At 35.9% G+C, this 19358-nt stretch overlaps 1 protein-coding gene across 1 annotated transcript in view; it reads right to left on the minus strand.

Moving 5' to 3' along the window:
- The window catches only part of DNAH9 (dynein axonemal heavy chain 9), a 572299-nt gene that overhangs the window by 148650 nt on the left and 404291 nt on the right, over positions 1-19358 (minus strand). The window lies entirely within an intron of this gene.

Below are 19358 nucleotides of genomic sequence, written 5' to 3' on the forward strand. Positions count from 1 at the left end.
AGAAAGACCAGCACAGACGGTGGGGTAGGGGCACACTGCGCCCATTGCGCTGGGAGGGGCTCTGGGATCAGAGAAGCCACTGAGGTAAAGGAATCTGGCACAGGCTGTTAGCTCTTCTCTGCTAATTATTTAGCAGTTCAGAAGAGAAAGCCAAAATATTTTAAAACTCAGATTAGATTTTCCCCGATCCTGGGGGTGACTCAGCTGACTCGGCACCAGGGGGTGTGGCCTCAGCTACCACCTGAGAATAGTTAAGAGACTGACAAGTGGGTGGATACGGCCCAAGGCAACACACACTGCCTAGCTTAGCTGGAGGGAGTGGAACTCAGCTCCAGGAAGTCCCAGAGAAGCGGAACCTTTGAACTAGGGACCGCGGTTTCTGGCAGACACTTCCAGTTTGAGCGCAGGGGCTTCTTATGTCACCTGCTGCAGACACCCACTCCCCACCCGGACACATAGGCTGGGCTTCTTGCTGTCTTCACTATTCTACGCCCTCGAAGCACAGTAGTTCTAATCACCTCTGAGGCACTCCCAGGGAGAGGGTGGGGAACTCTCTCCCAGAGCTCTCTCTTAGCTCAGGCTCAGGAGCCGCTGCATCCATCCGGTCTGGGAGGAAGCTGGTAAAGAAGTAAATAATTTCCTACCCCAGAGACAGACCCCAAAAGATTTTTTTTAAGTATGAGCAAAAAAGCTAGAAAAACTATAGATTCCTTCTATACAGAGAAAGAGCGGGTGTCCAACCCCGAGGAAGTTGACAGCAGAGAATCAGATAACAACCTAAAGGGGAACGATTCCTGCCCCCCATCACATAACTCTCTCCTAGAAGAAGCTCTTAAGAAATTGAGGGAGATCGAAGAAAAATGGGGAAAAGAAAGGGAAGTTATGATAGAGAATAACAATGTCCTGAAATTGGAGTTGGAAAAAATAAAGAATTCACAGGAGATGCAGGGAAACAAAATTAGTGAATTAGAAAAGGTTAAAAAAACACAGGAAAGTAGGATTTCTGAATTGGAAAAGATAAAAAAGTCTCAAGAAAATAGAATTTCTGAATTGGAAAAAGAAAATAATTCTCAAAAAAAAAAAAATTAGGGAAATGGAAAAAAACTCAATAGAGCAAAATAATTCATTTAAAAACGAAATTGGGCATTTACAAAAAGAACTAAAAACTGTGAAAGAAGAAAATAACTCCTTAAAAGTCAGGATGGAACAAATAGAAATGAATGATTCACAGAGAACCCAAGAATCAGTCAAACAAAACAAAAAAAATGAGAAGCTGGAGAACAACGTCAAATACTTACTGGGAAAATCTATAGACCTGGAAAATAGATCTAGGAGAGATAATCTGCGGATTATTGGACTTCCAGAAAACTATGACCAAAAAAAGAGCCTAGATTCTATTTTACAGGAAATTATCAAAGAGAACTGTCCAGAGATAATAGAAACAGAAGGGAAAGTAGATGTGGAAAGAATTCATCGAACTCCTTCTGAAATAGACCCTAAAAAAAGAATACCACGGAATATTGTGGCTAAGCTGCAGAATTACCACACAAAGGAGAAAATCCTGCAAGCAGCTAGAAAAAAACAATTTAAATACCAAGGTGCCACAATAAGGGTCACCCAAGATCTGGCTGCCTCCACATTAAAAGATAGAAGGGCCTGGAACCTGATATTCCGAAAGGCAAAAGATCAAGGACTGCAACCAAGAATGAACTACCCAGCTAAGTTTAGCATCTTTTTCCATGGAAGAAGATGGTCATTCAATGAAACAGAGGAATTCTATATGTTTCTAAGAAAAAAACCAGACTTAAACAAAAAATTTGATCTACATCCACAAGACTGAAGAGAAACAGAAAAAGGTACACAGAACCCTTGAGAACTGTAACTTTGTTGTGGGTATATAAAAAATACTCAAGGATAATTTGATTTTACTGATATAAAAGAAAAAAAGGGGGGTGTGGTAAAGGGAAGGAGGTCGGTTCAGAAAAAGGGGAAGGAGTGATAAAAAGAGGGAAACTACATCCCAGGAAGAGACATAGAAAATACACCATATCTGAGGGAACTTAGTGAGGGGGAGAATCATTGTGTGAATCTTACTCTCATCAGAAGAGGCTCAAAGAGTAAATAATTAACATATTTGTTTTTCAGAGAATTTTCTCTCACCTCATTAAAAGGGGGGAGAGGAAAAGGGGAAAGGAAAAGGAGAATAAGTGAAGGGACTTGGAGGGAGGGGGGAGGGATCCTAAAAAAAAAAAAAAAAAAAAGAGGGAGGGTTGCGTGTCACAAGGGGGGTCTGTAAATTAAATATCGGGGAGGGGGATCAGGGGGGTCAAGGGAAAAAAGTATAATCTGGGGATAATACGATGGCAGGAAATACAGAATTAGTAATTTTAACTGTAAATGTAAATGGGATGAACGATCCCATCAAACGGAGACGGATAGCAGATTGGATCAAAAAGCAGAACCCTACAATATGTTGTCTACAGGAAACACACTTAAAGCAGGGAGATACATACAGAGTAAAGGTAAAAGGTTGGAACAGAGCTTATTATGCTTCAGGTAAAGCCAAAAAAGCAGGGGTAGCTATCCTTATCTCAGATCAAGCAAAAGCAGAAGTAGATCTCGTTAAAAAAGATAAGGAAGGAAACTATATCCTGCTGAAAGGTAGCATAAATAATGAAGCCATATCAATACTAAACATATATGCACCAAGTGGTATAGCATCTAACTTTCTAAAGGAAAAGTTAAGAGAACTGCAAGAAGAAATAGACAGTAAAACTATAATAGTGGGAGATCTCAACCTTGCACTCTCAGATTTAGACAAATCAAACCACAAAACAAACAAGAAAGAAATTAAAAAAGTAAATAGAACATTAGAAAAACTAGGTATGATAGACCTTTGGAGAAAACTGAATGGCAATAGGAAGGAATATACTTTCTTCTCAGCAGTTCATGGATCCTATACAAAAATTGACCATATATTAGGACATAAAGATCTCAAAATTAAATGTAGGAAGGCAGAAATAATAAATGCCTTCTTCTCAGATCACAATGCAATAAAAGCTACATTCAGTAAAAAGTTAGGGGTAAATAGACCAAAAAGTAATTGGAAACTGAATAATCTCATCTTAAAGAATGACTGGGTGAAAGAGCAAATTATAGAAACAATTAACAATTTCACCCAAGATAATGATAATGATGAGACATCATATCAAAATCTTTGGGATGCAGCTAAAGCAGTAATAAGGGGAAATTTTATATCTTTAGAGGCTTATTTGAAGAAAATTGAGAAAGAGAAGATTAACGAATTGGGCTTACAACTTAAAAGGCTAGAAAAAGACCAAATTATAAACCCCCAACCAAAAATTAAACTCGAAATACAAAAATTAAAAGGAGAAATCAATAAAATTGAAAGTAAAAAAACTATTGAATTAATAAATAAAACCAAGAGTTGGTTTTATGAAAAAGCCAATAAAATAGATAAACCTTTGGTAAATTTGATCAAAAAAAAGAAAGAGGAAAATCAAATTGATAGTCTTACAAATGAAAAGGGGGATCTTTCCACCAATGAAGAGGAAATTAGAGAAATAATAAGGAGTTACTTTGCCCAACTTTATGCCAATAAATTTGATAACTTAAGTGAAATGGATGACTTTCTCCAAAAATATAGGCTCCCTAGATTAACAGAGGAGGAGATAAATTGCTTAAATAGTCCCATTTCAGAAAAAGAAATAGAACAAGCTATTAATCAACTCCCCAGGAAAAAATCCCCAGGGCCAGATGGATTCACATGTGAATTCTACCAAACATTTAAAGAACAATTAGCCCCAATGTTATATAAATTATTTGAAAAAATAGGGGATGAAGGAGTCCTACCAAACTCCTTTTATGACACAGACATGGTACTGATACCTAAACCTGGTAGATCGAAAACTGAGAAAGAAAATTATAGACCAATCTCCTTAATGAATATTGATGCTAAAATCTTAAATAAGATATTAGCAAAAAGACTTCAGAAAATCATCTCCAAGATAATCCACTATGATCAAGTAGGATTTATTCCAGGAATGCAGGGCTGGTTTAATATTAGGAAAACTATTAATATAATTGACCATATTAATAATCAAATTAATAAGAACCATATGATCATCTCAATAGATGCAGAAAAAGCATTTGACAAAATCCAACATCCATTCCTACTAAAAACTCTTGAGAGTATAGGAATAAATGGATTATTCCTTAGAATAATCAGGAGTATATATTTAAGACCGTCAGTAAGCATAATATGCAATAGAAATAAACTGCAACCTTTCCCAGTAAGATCAGGAGTGAAACAAGGTTGCCCACTATCACCATTACTATTCAATATAGTACTAGAAACGCTAGCCTCGGCAATAAGAGCCGAGAAAGAGATTCAAGGAATTAGAGTAGGAAATGAGGAAATCAAACTATCACTTTTTGCAGATGACATGATGGTATACTTAGAGAACCCCAAAGACTCTGCTAAAAAGCTACTAGAAATAATTCAAAATTTCAGCAAAGTGGCAGGATACAAAATAAATCCACATAAATCCTCGGCATTTTTATATATCACTAACAAAATGCAACAGCAAGAGATACAAAGAGAAATTCCATTCCAAACAAATGTTGAGAGTATAAAATATTTGGGAATCCATCTACCAAAGAAAAGTCAGGAATTATATGAGAAAAATTACAAAACACTTGCCACAAAAATAAAATCAGATTTAAATAATTGGAAAGACATTCAGTGCTCTTGGATAGGCCGAGCGAATATAATAAAGATGACAATACTCCCCAAACTAATCTATTTATTTAGTGCTATACCAATCAGACTCCCAAGAAACTATTTCAATGACCTAGAAAAAATAACAACAAAATTCATATGGAAGAATAAAAGGTCAAGAATTGCAAGGGAACTAATGAAAAAAAACTCAGAGGAAGGTGGTCTAAGTGTACCTGATCTAAAGCTATATTATATAGCAGCAGTCACCAAAACCATTTGGTATTGGCTACGAAATAGACCGGTAGATCAGTGGAACAGATTAGATACAAAGGACAAAAAAGGGTACATCTATAGCAATCTAATCTTTGACAAACCCAAAGATTCCAACATTAGGGATAAAAATTCATTATTCGGAAAAAACTGTTGGGAAAACTGGAAATTAGTATGGCAGAAATTAGATATGGATCCACACTTAACACCATATACCAAGATAAGATCAAAATGGGTCCATGATTTAGGCATAAAGAGGGAGATAATAAATAGATTAGAGGAACAGAGGATAATCTACCTCTCAGACTTGTGGAGGAGGAAGGAATTTATGACCAGAGGAGAACTAGAGATCATTATTGATCACAAAATAGAAGATTTTGATTACATCAAACTAAAAAGTTTCTGTACAAATAATACTAATGCAAACAAGATTAGAAGGGAAGTAACAAATTGGGAAAATATTTTTAAAAACAAAGGTTCTGACAAAGGTCTCATTTCCAAAATATATAGAGAACTGACCCTAATTTATAAGAAACCGAACCATTCTCCAATTGATAAATGGTCAAAGGATATGAACAGACAATTCTCAGAGGAAGAAATTGAAACTATATCCACTCACATGAAAGAGTGTTCCAAATCACTACTGATCAGAGAAATGCAAATTAAGACCACTCTGAGATACCACTACACACCTGTCAGATTGGCTAAGATGACAGGAACAAATAATGACAAATGTTGGAGGGGATGTGGGGAAACTGGGACACTAATACATTGCTGGTGGAGTTGTGAAAGAATCCAGCCATTCTGGAGAGCAATCTGGAATTATGCCCAAAAAGTTATCAAACTGTGCATACCCTTTGACCCAGCAGCGCTACTACTGGGATTATATCCCAAAGAAATACTAAAGAGCGGAAAGAGACATATATGTGCCAAAATGTTTGTGGCAGCTCTTTTTGTTGTAGCTAGAAACTGGAGGATGAATGGATGTCCATCAGTTGGAGAATGGTTGGGTAAATTGTGGTATATGAAGGTTATGGAATATTATTGCTCTGTAAGAAATGACCAGCAGGAGAAATATAGAGAGGCCTGGAGAGACTTACATCAACTGATGCTGAGTGAAATGAGCAGAACCAGAAGATCACTGTACACTTCAACAACAATACTGTATGAGGATGTATTCTGATGGAAGTGGAAATCTTCAACATAAAGAAGATCCAACTCACTTCCAGTTGATCAATGATGGACAGAGGTAGCTGCACCCAGAGAAGAAACACTGGGAGGGGAATGAAAATTGTTAGCACTAATATCTGTCTGCCCAGGTTGCATGTACCTTCGGATTCTAATGTTTATTGTGCAACAAGAAAATGATATTCGCACACATGTATTGTACCTAGACTATATTGTAACACATGTAAAATGTATGGTATTGCCTGTCGTCGGGGGGAGGGAATAGAGGGAGGGGGGGTAAATTGGAAAAATGAATACAAGGGATAATATTATAAAATATATATATATATAATAAAAAAAAAAAAAGATTCTAAAAAAAAAAAAAAAAAGAGTTAGCCCAAAGGAAAAAAAAAAAAAAAAAAAAAGAATTTCAAGTTTAATATTTGATTGGGCTTTTTAAATTTGCTCTTTTTCTAGCTTTTTAAGTTGTAAGCCCAATTCATTGATCTTCTCTTTCTCTATTTTATTCAAGTAAACCTTCAGAGATTTATAATTTCTTCTTATTACCACTTTGGCTGTATCCCACAAATTTTGGTACGATTTCTCATTGTTGTCATTAGCTTGAGTGAAATTATTCATTTTGTCTATAATTTGCTGTTTCACGCAATCATTCTTTAAGATGAGATTATTTAGTTTCCAATTACTTTTTGGTCTATTTACTCCTAACTTTTTGTTGAATGTAGTTTTTATTGCATCATGATCTGAAAAGACAGCATTTACTGCCTTCCTGCATTTAATTTTGATGTCTTTATGTCCTAATATATGGTCAATTTTTGATAAGTTCCATGAATTGCTGAGAAGAAAGTATATTCCTTTCTGTCACCATTCAGTTTTCTCCAAAGATCTATCATATCTAATTTTTCTAATATTCTATTTATCTCTTTAATTTCTTTCTTATTTGTTTTGTGGTTTGATTCATCTAATTCTGAGACTGCAAGGTTGAGATGTCCCACTATTATAATTTTGCTGTCTATTTCTTCTTGCAACTCTCTTAACTTCTCCTTTAGGAAGTTAGATGCTATACTACTTGGTGCATATGTGTTTAGTATTGCTATTGCTTCATTGTCTATGCTACTCTTTAGCAAGATATAGTTTCCTTCCTTATCTTTTCTAATGAGATCAATTTTTGGTTTTGCTTGATCTGAGATGAGGATGGCTACCTCTGCTTTTTTTTTTTCTTTTTCCTTTTTCTGAGGCTGAGGTTAAGTGACTTGCCCAGAGTCACACAGCTAGGAAGTATTAAGTGTCTGAGACCAGATTTGAACTCGGGTCCTCCTTAATTCAGGGCTGGTGCTCTATCCACTGCGCCACCTAGCTGCCCCCTACCTCTGCTTTTTTGACTTCACCTGAAGCATAATATATTCTGCTCCAGCCTTTTACCTTTACTCTGTATGTATCTGGCTGCTTTAAATGTGTTTCATGTAAACAACATATTGTAGGGTCCTGACTTTTGATCCAGTCTACTATCCTGCCTGTGCTTTATGGGAGAGTTCATCCCATTCACATTTACAGTTAAAATGTCTAATTCTGTATTTCCTGCCATCTTATTATACCTAGATTATGCTTTTCTTTTTCTTGCCCCTTCTTACTCTTTTTCCCAGTATTAAACTTATGGGCACCACTTGCCTCACTCACACTGCTCTCCCTTTTTAGAATCTCTCTCACCCTCTGAATCCCTTCCCCTTTCTTGTACCTTTCCCTTATTACTCTTTTTCTTTTCCCTTTTCCTCTCCTACTTTTTAATGAGGTGGGAGAAGTTTCTCTGTAAACCAAATATGTCAATTATTTTCTCTTTGAGGCTCTGATGAGAGTAAGATCACACAATGTTCCTCCAGTCCTCTCTAAATTAACTCAGATATGATAGGTTTCCTCTGCCTCTTTTTGGGATGTAGTTTCCCTGTTTTTATCTCCCCTTTTCCCTTTTTCTGATTCTATCTCCTTTCCATTTCTACTTCCCTTTTTATGTTATCTCAGTAAAATCAAATTATACAAGTACTCTTTATATATATCCATAACAGAAATGCCCTTCTCAAGAGTTCTTTTTACCTTTTTCTGCTTCTCTTGAGTCCTATGGTTGGAGATCAAATTTTTTTGTTTAGTTCTGACTTTTTCCTTAGAAACAAATAGAATTCATCTGTTTCACTAAATGTCCATCTTCTTCCCTGGAAGAAAATGCTCAGCTTAGCTGGGTGATTTATTCTTGGCTGCATTCCAAGTTCTCTTGTCTTTTGGAATATCAAATTCCAGGCCCTTCAATTTTTTAAAGTAGAAGCAGGTAGAGCTTGAGTGATCCTTATTGTGACTCCTTGGTATTTGAATTGTTTTTTTTTTCATCTGCTTGTAATATTTTTTCCTTAGTCTGATAGTTCTGAAATTTAGCTACACTATTCCTTGGACTTTTTATTTTAGGGTCTTTTTCAGAAGGTGTTCGATGAATTCTTTCAATGCCTATTTTACCTCCTGATTCTATTACATCTGGGTAGTTCTCTTTGATGATTTCCTGTAAAATAGTGTCTAGGCTCTTTTTTTTCATCATAATTTTTAGGAAATCCAATAATCCTCAGATTATCTCTCTTAGATCTATTTTCCAGCTCTGCAATTCTTCCAAGTAGATGTTTAACATTTTTTTTCTAATTTTTCATTTTTTTTTTGTTTTGCTTGACTGATTCTTGATGTCTCAATGAATCATTCATTTCTATTTGTTAAGTTCTGATTTTTAATGAGTTATTTTCTTAATCATTAGCTTTTTTTGCTTCTTTTTGTATATGTCCAATTGAGTTTTTAAATGAGTTGTTTTGCTCTATGGAATTTTTTTCCATTTCACTAATTTTTTTAAACTGAGTTATTTTCTTTTTCCAATTCACAAATCCTACTTTCCTGGGTGTTCTTTATCTTTTCTAATTCACAAATCCTACTTTCCTGGGAGTTCTTTACTTTTTCCAGTTCACAAATTCTGTTTCTCTGCACTTCCTGGGAGTTCTTTATCTTTTCCAATTCACATTTCAGGAAGTTGTCACTGACTTGCATAGCTTCTCTTTCCTTTCCCCATTTTTCTTCTGGCTCTCTTTTAAGATTCTTTATAGTTTCTTCTAGGAGAGCTTTGTGTGATGGGGACCAATTATGTCATTTTTTGCAGTTTTATCTGGAGACTGTCTGCTATTAGTCTCTTAGGGGTTGAAAACCTGCTCTCTTTCTGTATAGAAGCTACTGATGGTCCTTTTAGCTTTTTCACTCATTTTCTTTTAAGTGCCTTTAGGGTCTGTCTTCAGGGCAAGGAGGTTACTAGCTTTCTCTGCAGAGCAGGGATAGATATATGGCAGTAGCTATCCTGCCAATGGGCTGCAAAGAGTGGCAGAGCTGTGGGAGTGCTCTGGGAAAAGCTCCTCCTCAGAACTGATTCAGGCTTTGGTAGCACACGCTGAGCTGCAGAAGTGCCCTTGGAAGAGCCTGCTGTGAGGATTAGTAACTGCCTTGGGGCTAGAGGCTGAGCAGCGAAAGTGTCACTGTACCAGACAAAAAGCCTGCTTTGGGGCTGTGGGTATTAGCAGTTGCTCTGTGAATAGCCCCACATGGCACTGGAAGTGTCTCTGCACTGAGTAGCACAGTCTTACTGTGGAAATTCTATTACCCCAGGCCAAGGCCCCCACTGTGCAGATTAGAGGCTGCTCCCAGCTGCGACCCCCTGCCATGCGGATTTGTGACTGCCCCAGCAAAAGCCCCGTGCTGCAGAATGCCTGTGTTGTAGTCTGTGCTGAGTTACTCACTTCTGGTTTTGGGTGGGTATAGGCAGATCCTGTTAGGTTCTGGTGTTTTTTAGAGTACCCTCTACCTTTGGCTTTAATTTCTCTAGTGGTCTACTGCTTTGCAACCAAAGCAGAGCAGGTAACCTATGGCAGAGTCCACCCTGTAAATTTTCTAGCCACAGAGACCACCCTCACCAGCTCTATTTGCTAGTCTCTCTAATTTCCCTTCTTGTGCTGGTCTGCTCCTGCTGCTCAGGACAAACATTTTCTGGTGATCTTCCAGATTATCTTCGGCTGATAAGTTGTTGTATTTCCAATCTTCGTGAATTTTATGTCAAGCGCTATTTTTGAGGCTGACTTTAACAATTGCAATGAGGGTATGAGAGGAGCTTAGAAAGTTGCATGTGCCTTCTCCACTATCTTGGCTCGGCCCTGGGTCTAATTCTTAAAGGCGTTGTGGACCACAATTGTTCATGGGATTTTATTGGAAAGGTTTCTGGAGGGATTTGCCATCTTCTTCTCCAGTGGATTAAGGCAAACAGAGATTCAATAGTTTCCTTATGATCACATAGCTAATAAGTGTCTGAGGAAAGATTTGAACTCAAGTCTTAGTGAGTCTAGTGCTCTATCCACTGAATCACCTAGCTGTCTCCTAGGCACACAGAGTTAATTTGTTTCATTGTGGCTACTAAACCACATATAATCCTGACAATAGCTCTTTGGTACTTGAATTCTTTTCTCTGGCTAAAAATTTTTTCTTTGACTTCTTTTGACCTTTTAATTTTGGCTATGTGACTGGGAGTTTTCATTTTGTTATTTCCTTTAGGAAGGGTCTTGAGAATTTTCTCTATTTTTACTTTGCCCTCTAGTTCTAAGGTATCTGGGCAATTTTCTTTTAAGATTTCTTGAAATATTATATCAAGACTCCCCCCCCCCTTTTTTTTTCTGTGATGGCATTCAGATAGTCCAGTGATTCTTGATTTTTTTCTCTTCAATTTGATTTTGGTATATCTTAGAATTTCTTCTACTTTTTAAAGCCTTTTTTCTTTGTTTTAATAATTCTTGTTGTCTCATGAATTCTTCCGGAATCCTGGCTCTGAATCTCCTCCAGCTCTTGTCCCTTCTTGGAGTCAGGGAGTTTATTGCTTTGGCAAGTTTTGTAGTTCTTATGCCAAGTTATTTATTTTCTTCCAATACTTTTTCCATAGCTTTACATTTTTCATTTCTCTCCTCAAGTACTCTCATTCCATTTATTAATAATTTTAAAAAACTTTTTACAAAAGCAAACAAATAGATTAAGTTTCTGAACTGATTTTGGAGTGACCAAATCCACAAATATTTGGAGTACAACAAATTTCCAGAAGAAGATACTTTGGAAGAACTTCAGAAAATGTCTGTTTCAAATGAGCAAGGGGAGAGGCTACCAAGCCCAGAGTCTCTTGCAGGGAGCATGGGGTCAAGGAGCTGAGGTGAGGAATCAGGGCTTTGCCATGTTCATGCAGCAGGTAATCTACTGGGAAGTTCTTAGATTACTCTGTCCTGATTACAAGCTAGTGGTTCAGCAGATTTGCTGTGAGATACCCAAAAGAAACACAAGAGAAATTGTTAGCCTCTGAACCATGGAACCCCAGAAAAATGGCACCTGGTCATACCTATCTAGCACCAGAAGTCATTCAGCAACACCAGTCTCAAGGCAATCTAAAGCAGCTTTGCTTTAAGATTTAAGCTTTAATCTCCTTTGTGTTAAGAGCAGACTTCAACCCTTTAAAATAATTAAAAAAGCAAAAAGAACTCTGACTATAGACAACTTTTATGAAGAAAGAGAAAAAAGACCTAAACTCCTGAGGATCCTAAAGGCAAACTAGCTCCAGATGAAGCCCCAAAGATTGATATGAGCTGGTCCCCATTTCACCAAGCTCTCTTAGAAGAATTCAAAAAGGATTAAAAGAGAGTTAGAAGAAAAATGGAGAAATGAAATGAGATCTTTGCATGAGGGTATAGAAAAATAAAAACAGAAATTATCTGAAGAAAATTCCTTAAAAATAGATGTGATGAAATGGGAAAAGCATATAACGGCCTACAAAATAGATTTGATGAAATGGAAAAGACAAATAATTCCTTACAAAATTGATTTGCAAAAGAAAAAGATTTGCAATTCATTGAAAAATGGAATTTGTGAAATGGAAAAAAAAAATCCAATGAACAAAATACCTCATTTAAATGTTCAATTGGCCAAATGAATTGAATTGCAATTCCAAATGCAAAAGGAGATAGAAAAGCTAAGTGAAGAAAATAATTCACTAAAAGTTAGAATTGAACAAATGGAAGTGAATGACTTAATGAGTCTTCAAGAATCAGTCAAAAAAAAAAAAAGAAAAAAAAGAAAAAAAAGGAAAAAGAAAAAAAGAAAGAAAAATAAGAGAAAATGTAAAATACCCCATTGGAAAAACAACTGATCTGGAAAAAAGATTTAGGAGAGACAATCTAAGAATTATTGGACTTCCTGAAAACCATGATGAAAAAATAACCTAGACATCATTTTTTAGGGAATCATCAAAGATAACTGCCTGGATGTCCTAGAACCAGAGGATAAGATAGCCATTGGAAGAATTCACTGATTATCTCCTGAAAGAGACTCCAAAATGAAAACTCAAAGGGACATCGTAGCTAAATTTCAGAGTTGTCAAACTAAGGAGAAAATATTGCAAGCAGCTAAAAGAAAATATCTAGGAGCCACAATCAGGATTATCTAGAATCTTAACAGCTTTTACTTCAAAACATTGAAGGGCATGGAATCTGATATTCTGAAAGGCAAAGGAACTTGCATTGCAGCCAAGAATCAAGTATAAAGCAAAATTGAGCATCATCTTTTGGGGGAAAAGATCAACATTCAATGAAACTGGTAAATTTCATGTATTTCTGACGAAAAGACCAGAGGTGAATAGAAAATTTGATCTTTAACTACAGAACTCAAGAGAAGCATAAAAAGTTAAAAGAAAAAAAAATTAACTTTCTTTTAAAAGTTAAAAAGCTTATATCCCTACATGGGAAGATGATAGGTTTAACTCTTGAGATCTGTATCTCTATTATGAGTATACTTAGAGGATGCAGATGTAATTTGATTTTCTTGTGATGATTTAAAAAAGAAACTAGAGGAAGAAAGGTGATTCTGCTGGAAGAAGAGGAAAATGGAGTTAAGATGAGATAAACAACATCTCTTGGGGAGGCAAAAAAGACTTACTGCAAACGAGGGAAAGAGGGGAGGGAGATGAGCATTGTGCAAACCTTATTCTTTTCAGATTTGTTTCAAAGAGAGAATATCAGACACACTTAGCTTCACAGAGAAGCTTGTCTCACCCTATAAAGAAGTAGAAGGGGAAGGGGGAGAATAAAGGGAGAGATGAATAGAAGGGAGAACAGAAGTAGAAGGGGAAAGGTAAAAAAAATGGGGAACTGAAAAAGGTAAGGCTGTTTGAGAGAGGAGATGGGGAGGAGGGAGAGGGGGGAAGGGAAGAGAAAAGTAAAACTGGGGGTAAACAAGATGGCAAAAAATATAGAGTTAGTAATTTTATCTATGAATGTGAATGGGATTAAATCTTCCATAAAATGGAAGTGGATAGCAGAATGGATTAAAAGCCAGAATCCTACAATTTGCTTTTACAAGAAACTCATTTAAAGTAGAGTGATACATTTACAGTAAAGCAAAAAGCTAGAACAGAATCTGTTATGCTTCAGCTGAGGTAAAAAAAGCAGAAGGAGCAATGCTAATCTCAGATCAAGAAAAAGCAAAAAAAGATCTAATTAAAAGAGATAAGGAAGGAAACTACATCCTACTTAAAGGTACTATAGATAATGAATATGAACAATACTAAAATGAACAATACTAAACATATATGTCCCAAGTGGTATAGCATCCAAATTCCTAGAGGAGAAGTTAAGAGAGCTGCAAGAAGAATTAGACAGCGATACTATACTAGTGGGGGATCTCAACTTTACTCTCTCAGAACTAGATACATCAAACCATAAAATGAATAAGAAAGAAGTTAAGGAAGTAAATAGAATACTTGAAAAGTTAGGGATGATAGACCTTTGGAGACAATTGAATGAAGACATAAAAGAATATACCTTTTTCTTGGCAGTATTTGGAACTTATACAAAATTGACCATGTATATGAGAATAAAAACCTCAAAGCAGAAAAGCAGAAATAGTAAGTGCATTTTCCCCCAGATTATGATGCAATAAAAAACCAGGGGAAAATAGAGTAAAAATTGATTAGAAACTAAAAAAGCAAACAAACTTTTCTTTTTTTCTCTTCCAGGAATTGTAGTTGAGTTTGTATCCAAACTTATCTATCTATCTATCTATCTATCTATCTATCTATCTATCTACTTATTTATTTATTTATTTATTTATTTATTCATTTATTTATTTATTTTTGAGGCATTGCTAGTAGATGATTTGAGTATGTATTTGTGTCTTAAGCATGGCATAATTCTTTTTATTTTAAAAATTTGTTCATTCTTTTTAAGTGTATTTTCTTTATTTGGACTTGATATTAGGGCTGAATTCTGTCATACTTCTGGAGGAAAGATCTGGGTTGGTTCCATTGTTTCTTTCTCAAGGTACTAAATGCTGTGTTTCTCAAGGACCCCAGAAAAACTGATCCAGGGTGATGTATAATTATTGATTTGAGTTCTTCAAGTTCATGACCTGAGTTTGAGTGTGCAAGAATAGAATGCTGCTCTCAGCCATCTGGGAGAGCTCTGTTGGTTCAAAGAAATAGAATTATAGGATCCCCTTTCATCAGAGATTTCTACATTGATTATGCCTCTGCTGGCTGGGCTAGATCCCAGAAATGAGATCTTGCTCTGAATTTGGGACCTGAGTCACTCCTTTGCTTCTGCTAACTCCTTAACTTCCTCTTTGTTACACTGTCAAAAGTCTCCCTAATTAGAACATTACTCCTGGGCATAAGTCTCCTATTTTGGAGGATCTTCTTACTTTCACTTTAGATTAGTGACCCAGAACTATATGAGGGCAATAAAGCTTTCACTTGATACTTGTCTCTGTCATAGTGATATGGATCTGGTAGAATCTCAATATGACCTGGAACTTCTTCTTGCTCCTACAAGCTCTCCTTGATGCTGGGTGTGCTTTGCACGTGTGCTCCTTCCCTAAACCCATCTCCCATATTCACACATCTTTCTGTTTGTTTCCCTATGTCAAGCTGAGTTGGACAAATGACTCACTCTACTTTTTCTGGATTTCTCCATGAGGATTTGGCCTGGTACATTTTCTGGCTTTGTGTGGAGGAATATGTGGACAGGAGTCTAATGCACTGATTCCTATCACTCCTCACTAGCCATCTTGGCTTTACCTTCTCCTATCTACCCATTTTAAGTATGATAATACTTTAACTAGGCAAGACTATGTCTCAATCAATTAATCAAAAGAAATTATGCTAAAATTGTTTTTGAAAGATATTTATGAAGTAAAATGATGCCAGGCAAAAGATTTATTTCAGTTGGCTATGGAATTTCATGTATATATCCTCTGGGTTCTGTCTAAAATAATTAAATTAACTAAAATGGGAAGAAATTCAAGAAATGGAATAAGAATGGAAGTCTAGCCAAAATTCCCGAGAAGGCACTGACTGAGAGAATTAGTGACTTTGACTAAGTATTCCTCTCATCCCCATCCTTTTCCTCCTTAACTAGAGAGTTTTGAAGGGTCTGGAAGATACTGAATTTCCATTTTCTCATCTGTATCCTAGACAATGTCTAAAATAACCAGTGACAAGGTCTATATCATTGGGAGCCAAGGAACTACAAAACCTATGGCTTTAAAAAGAGCCCAGTAAAGACATTATGCCATGCCTAAAGAATACTTCTTGAACATCCCATGAATAGAAGAAGGAAAGGACTTCGAGCAAGTCCTGGAGCTTTGTATACTTTCTCCTAGACTCTATATATACTTGAGGGGAAGTATGTCACAAACTTTTAGAGGGAATTATTTGTACCTATTGTTTTTAATGTACCACATTAGTATTCTTTTAAAAAACTACTTAAGTCTGGCTAATAAAACTAATTCCTAATTAACTTCCAGGGAAGAGGGAAGGACTCTGGTAGGGCTGGGACTGGTGACATTAAAGAAAGGCAATACCAATCTCCTATAATCTTGAGTTGACATTGTGGTTGGTCAAGTTCTACAAACCCAATTTGTCAGTGAGAACAGGAGCTGGAATAAGGATGCCCAGGGTTTATAAGAACTATGTTTTTCTGACCACTCTAGTAATTTAAAATAGAAAATGAAAAGTATGGTATGCAAAATTAATCAAGCAATCAATTCATCAACCAACAAATATTTCTTAAGCACTTACTACACACTGTGCTAGAGATTTTGTGAAAGGCAGAAATGAAATATTTCCTGCTCATGAAGGCGCTTAACATTCTTTTGGGAGAGACAACGTGCATAAAGATACACACACACACACACACACACACACACACACACACACACACACATTCCTACACTCTCCTAGAAAGGCAAAATAAGCCCAGAAATACTCATGGATTATAGAATTATAGGATCAGTGGATTATAGATTGGAGGCTGCAAGGGGCCTTAGGGGTTATTATGCTGAATCTCTTCTTTTATAGATGAGAAAAATGAATCTCAAAGAGGTTAAAAGATTTGTCCAGGGTTACAAGTTCATAATAATGAGAATAACAACAACTGGCATTTAAATATTACTTTAATGTTTGCAAAGCACTTTGCAAATATTATCTCTTTTGAGCCTCATAAGAATCCTGAGTAGATTTTATTATTTTCTCCATTTCAAAGATGAGGAAACTGAGGAAGATGAAAGTTAAGTGACATGCTCAGGTTCATACAGACAGTAAGTGTCTGAGGCTGCATGCAAACACAGGTCTTTCTAACACCAAGTTCAGTGATTTATATCCACTGAGCCACCATGATGAAATCTTTGTTATTGGGTTTAATAAATCTAGCAGTGGAGAAGAGGATAACCCCTGGACAGGACCTTTAAATGATTGAAGTTTTATAAATCTATCTTTTAGTTTGCCAGTATAAACTATCTGAAGGTCAGAGCCACATAGTTAATTGAGATTATTAGAAGGCATTAAAGAGTGATAAAGAGAATAATCTGCAGTACACTGCCTGGTGGACTCAGTAATTAATAAATGCTAGATGAATATTGTATATTAAAAATTCCAAAAACATCCAGCTTGAGTTTGTGCAAATCTATACCCAGCAATGGTCATAGAAGCTATCAATGTTTGGAAGAAGGCATTGACAGAAAACAAACTCTGTAAAAACAATTTATCTGTAAAAAAAATGACCATGGATTTTAGTGCAGTTAATGTAGTAACATGTGTTAATGCTGTGATTTTGGCAGCCAAAAAAAAACCAAAAAACAAAAAAAAAAACTAATGGAATCTTAGCTTGCACTCACTAAGACATTAGTTTATGAACTGAGAGGGGAAAGCTCTATTGGTCAGACCAAATTTGAAACTGTGCTCAGTTCTGAACAGCACATTTTTGGAAAGCCATTGATAAATTGGAAAGCATCCAGAAAAAGACAACCAGGATGCTGAGTTTATATCATGTGAAGAGAATAGTTGGAGAAATTAGGGATAGTTATTCTGGAAAAAGGGAGATATGGGTGGAGAAAAGAATGATAATTGTCTTTAAGCATTTGATGGATCATTATGGGAAAGTGGGATAAGAATCCCTCTTGTGCCCAGAGGACAAAAATAGATGATTAATGAATGGAATATAAAGAAACCAAATTTATATCAGGAAAACTACTTAATGATACTTAAAGATAGTGAGTTTCCCCTCCTTGGAGGTCTTTAAGCAGAGACAAACTGACCATTTGTGAAGTTTATTATAGAGGTGACTTATTTCATATAAATAAATTAGAGAAGCATTGAAGTCCCCTCAAACTCTAATTTTTAAAAAATTTTGATATATCTCAGAGTGTTAGAAAAATATTTTATGAACTGTAAGAAGTCATGTAAATGTGAGTAGTTTCCTGTTCTATAAAAAAAGGTAGGGATGGTATCTGTATAACTTTATCTTTAAAAATCTTCCCATTTTAAAATCCTATGAAGCTGCTGTTACTTTTGAGATTGAACAGTTTCAAGGGAAACAAACTTTCATGGGAATAAATAGGGACCTATGCAGAGGATATGATGCCATAGATAATTTGCATTGGTAGAAATATTACCCATGCCAGTGATATCATGGATCCATTTAATTGAAAAAATAAGATAATATTTTATATGGATAGTCCTAGAAAGGGATGACAGAACTGTAGAATATTAGAACTAGAAGGGATATTAAAATATCCTGTACAAACTTCTCATTTTGCAGAAATGGTGAGAGTGACTTCCCTAACAGAATTTAGATTGCCTGAGTACTTGCTCAATACTCTCTATATCTCATCAACTTGTTATCTACTTTAGTTAAAGTAAATTATTTTAATCATTGGCCAAATAACTGTATCTGTTCCACCTACATAGCATATATCAGTCAAAGAAGACTTTTGAAATTCTCTAGTTTCTTTCTTCAGTGATGTTGATGTTGTTTAAATAATATTCCCTTAATTACTTCCATTAATTCAGTCAACAATGTGAATGTCAGATGTGCAGACTGGATCCTAGGTGTGGAGAACCTTCTTTTACCCAAAGCTGACCTCTTTTCAGTTTCCTTATCTTGAGTCATATGAGCCAATCCAAAGTTTAAGTGGGAAAACAGAAGCCATAAAATGAATTCATTTTCAGAATTTAAAGTGAGGGTCACATTTTCATTTATAAACCCAATGAAAAAAGACTCCAGAATCCTGCATGAAATTTGTTTGTGACTCAAATACAAAATAATAACCTGGATTTTTTTCATGTGGTATTATGAAATTAGGTGCCTCATCATTCTTCAAATTAGTTCCTTACTTAACATCATTCCCAGCTCCTACTGCCTACCCTTCTCATCTTTTTTCTCCACAATTTTTTGGATTCTTACTTGAAAGTAACTGCCTAATAAATATCTTAACCACAGGCATGGTATATTCAGCCTTAGGGATACAAGGAAAGACAAAAGATAGTTCCTGATTTTAAGGAGCTCACAGATAATGGGAGAGACAACATGCAAACAATTGTTTAAAAACAAGTTATCTACAACACGAATTGAAGAGAATCTCATAGGGAAAGCACTAGAATTAAGGGGGATTGAGAAAGGGTTCCTTTAGAAGGTGTAATTTTATGTGGGACTTTCAGGGATCCAGAAAAACCAAGAGGTTGAGACGAATATATGAAGAGACAGCCAGTGAAAATGTACAGACTCAGGAGATGGAGTAC

Source organism: Sminthopsis crassicaudata, chromosome 4, assembly GCF_048593235.1.
Source record: "Sminthopsis crassicaudata isolate SCR6 chromosome 4, ASM4859323v1, whole genome shotgun sequence".
NCBI lineage: Eukaryota > Metazoa > Chordata > Mammalia > Dasyuromorphia > Dasyuridae > Sminthopsis > Sminthopsis crassicaudata.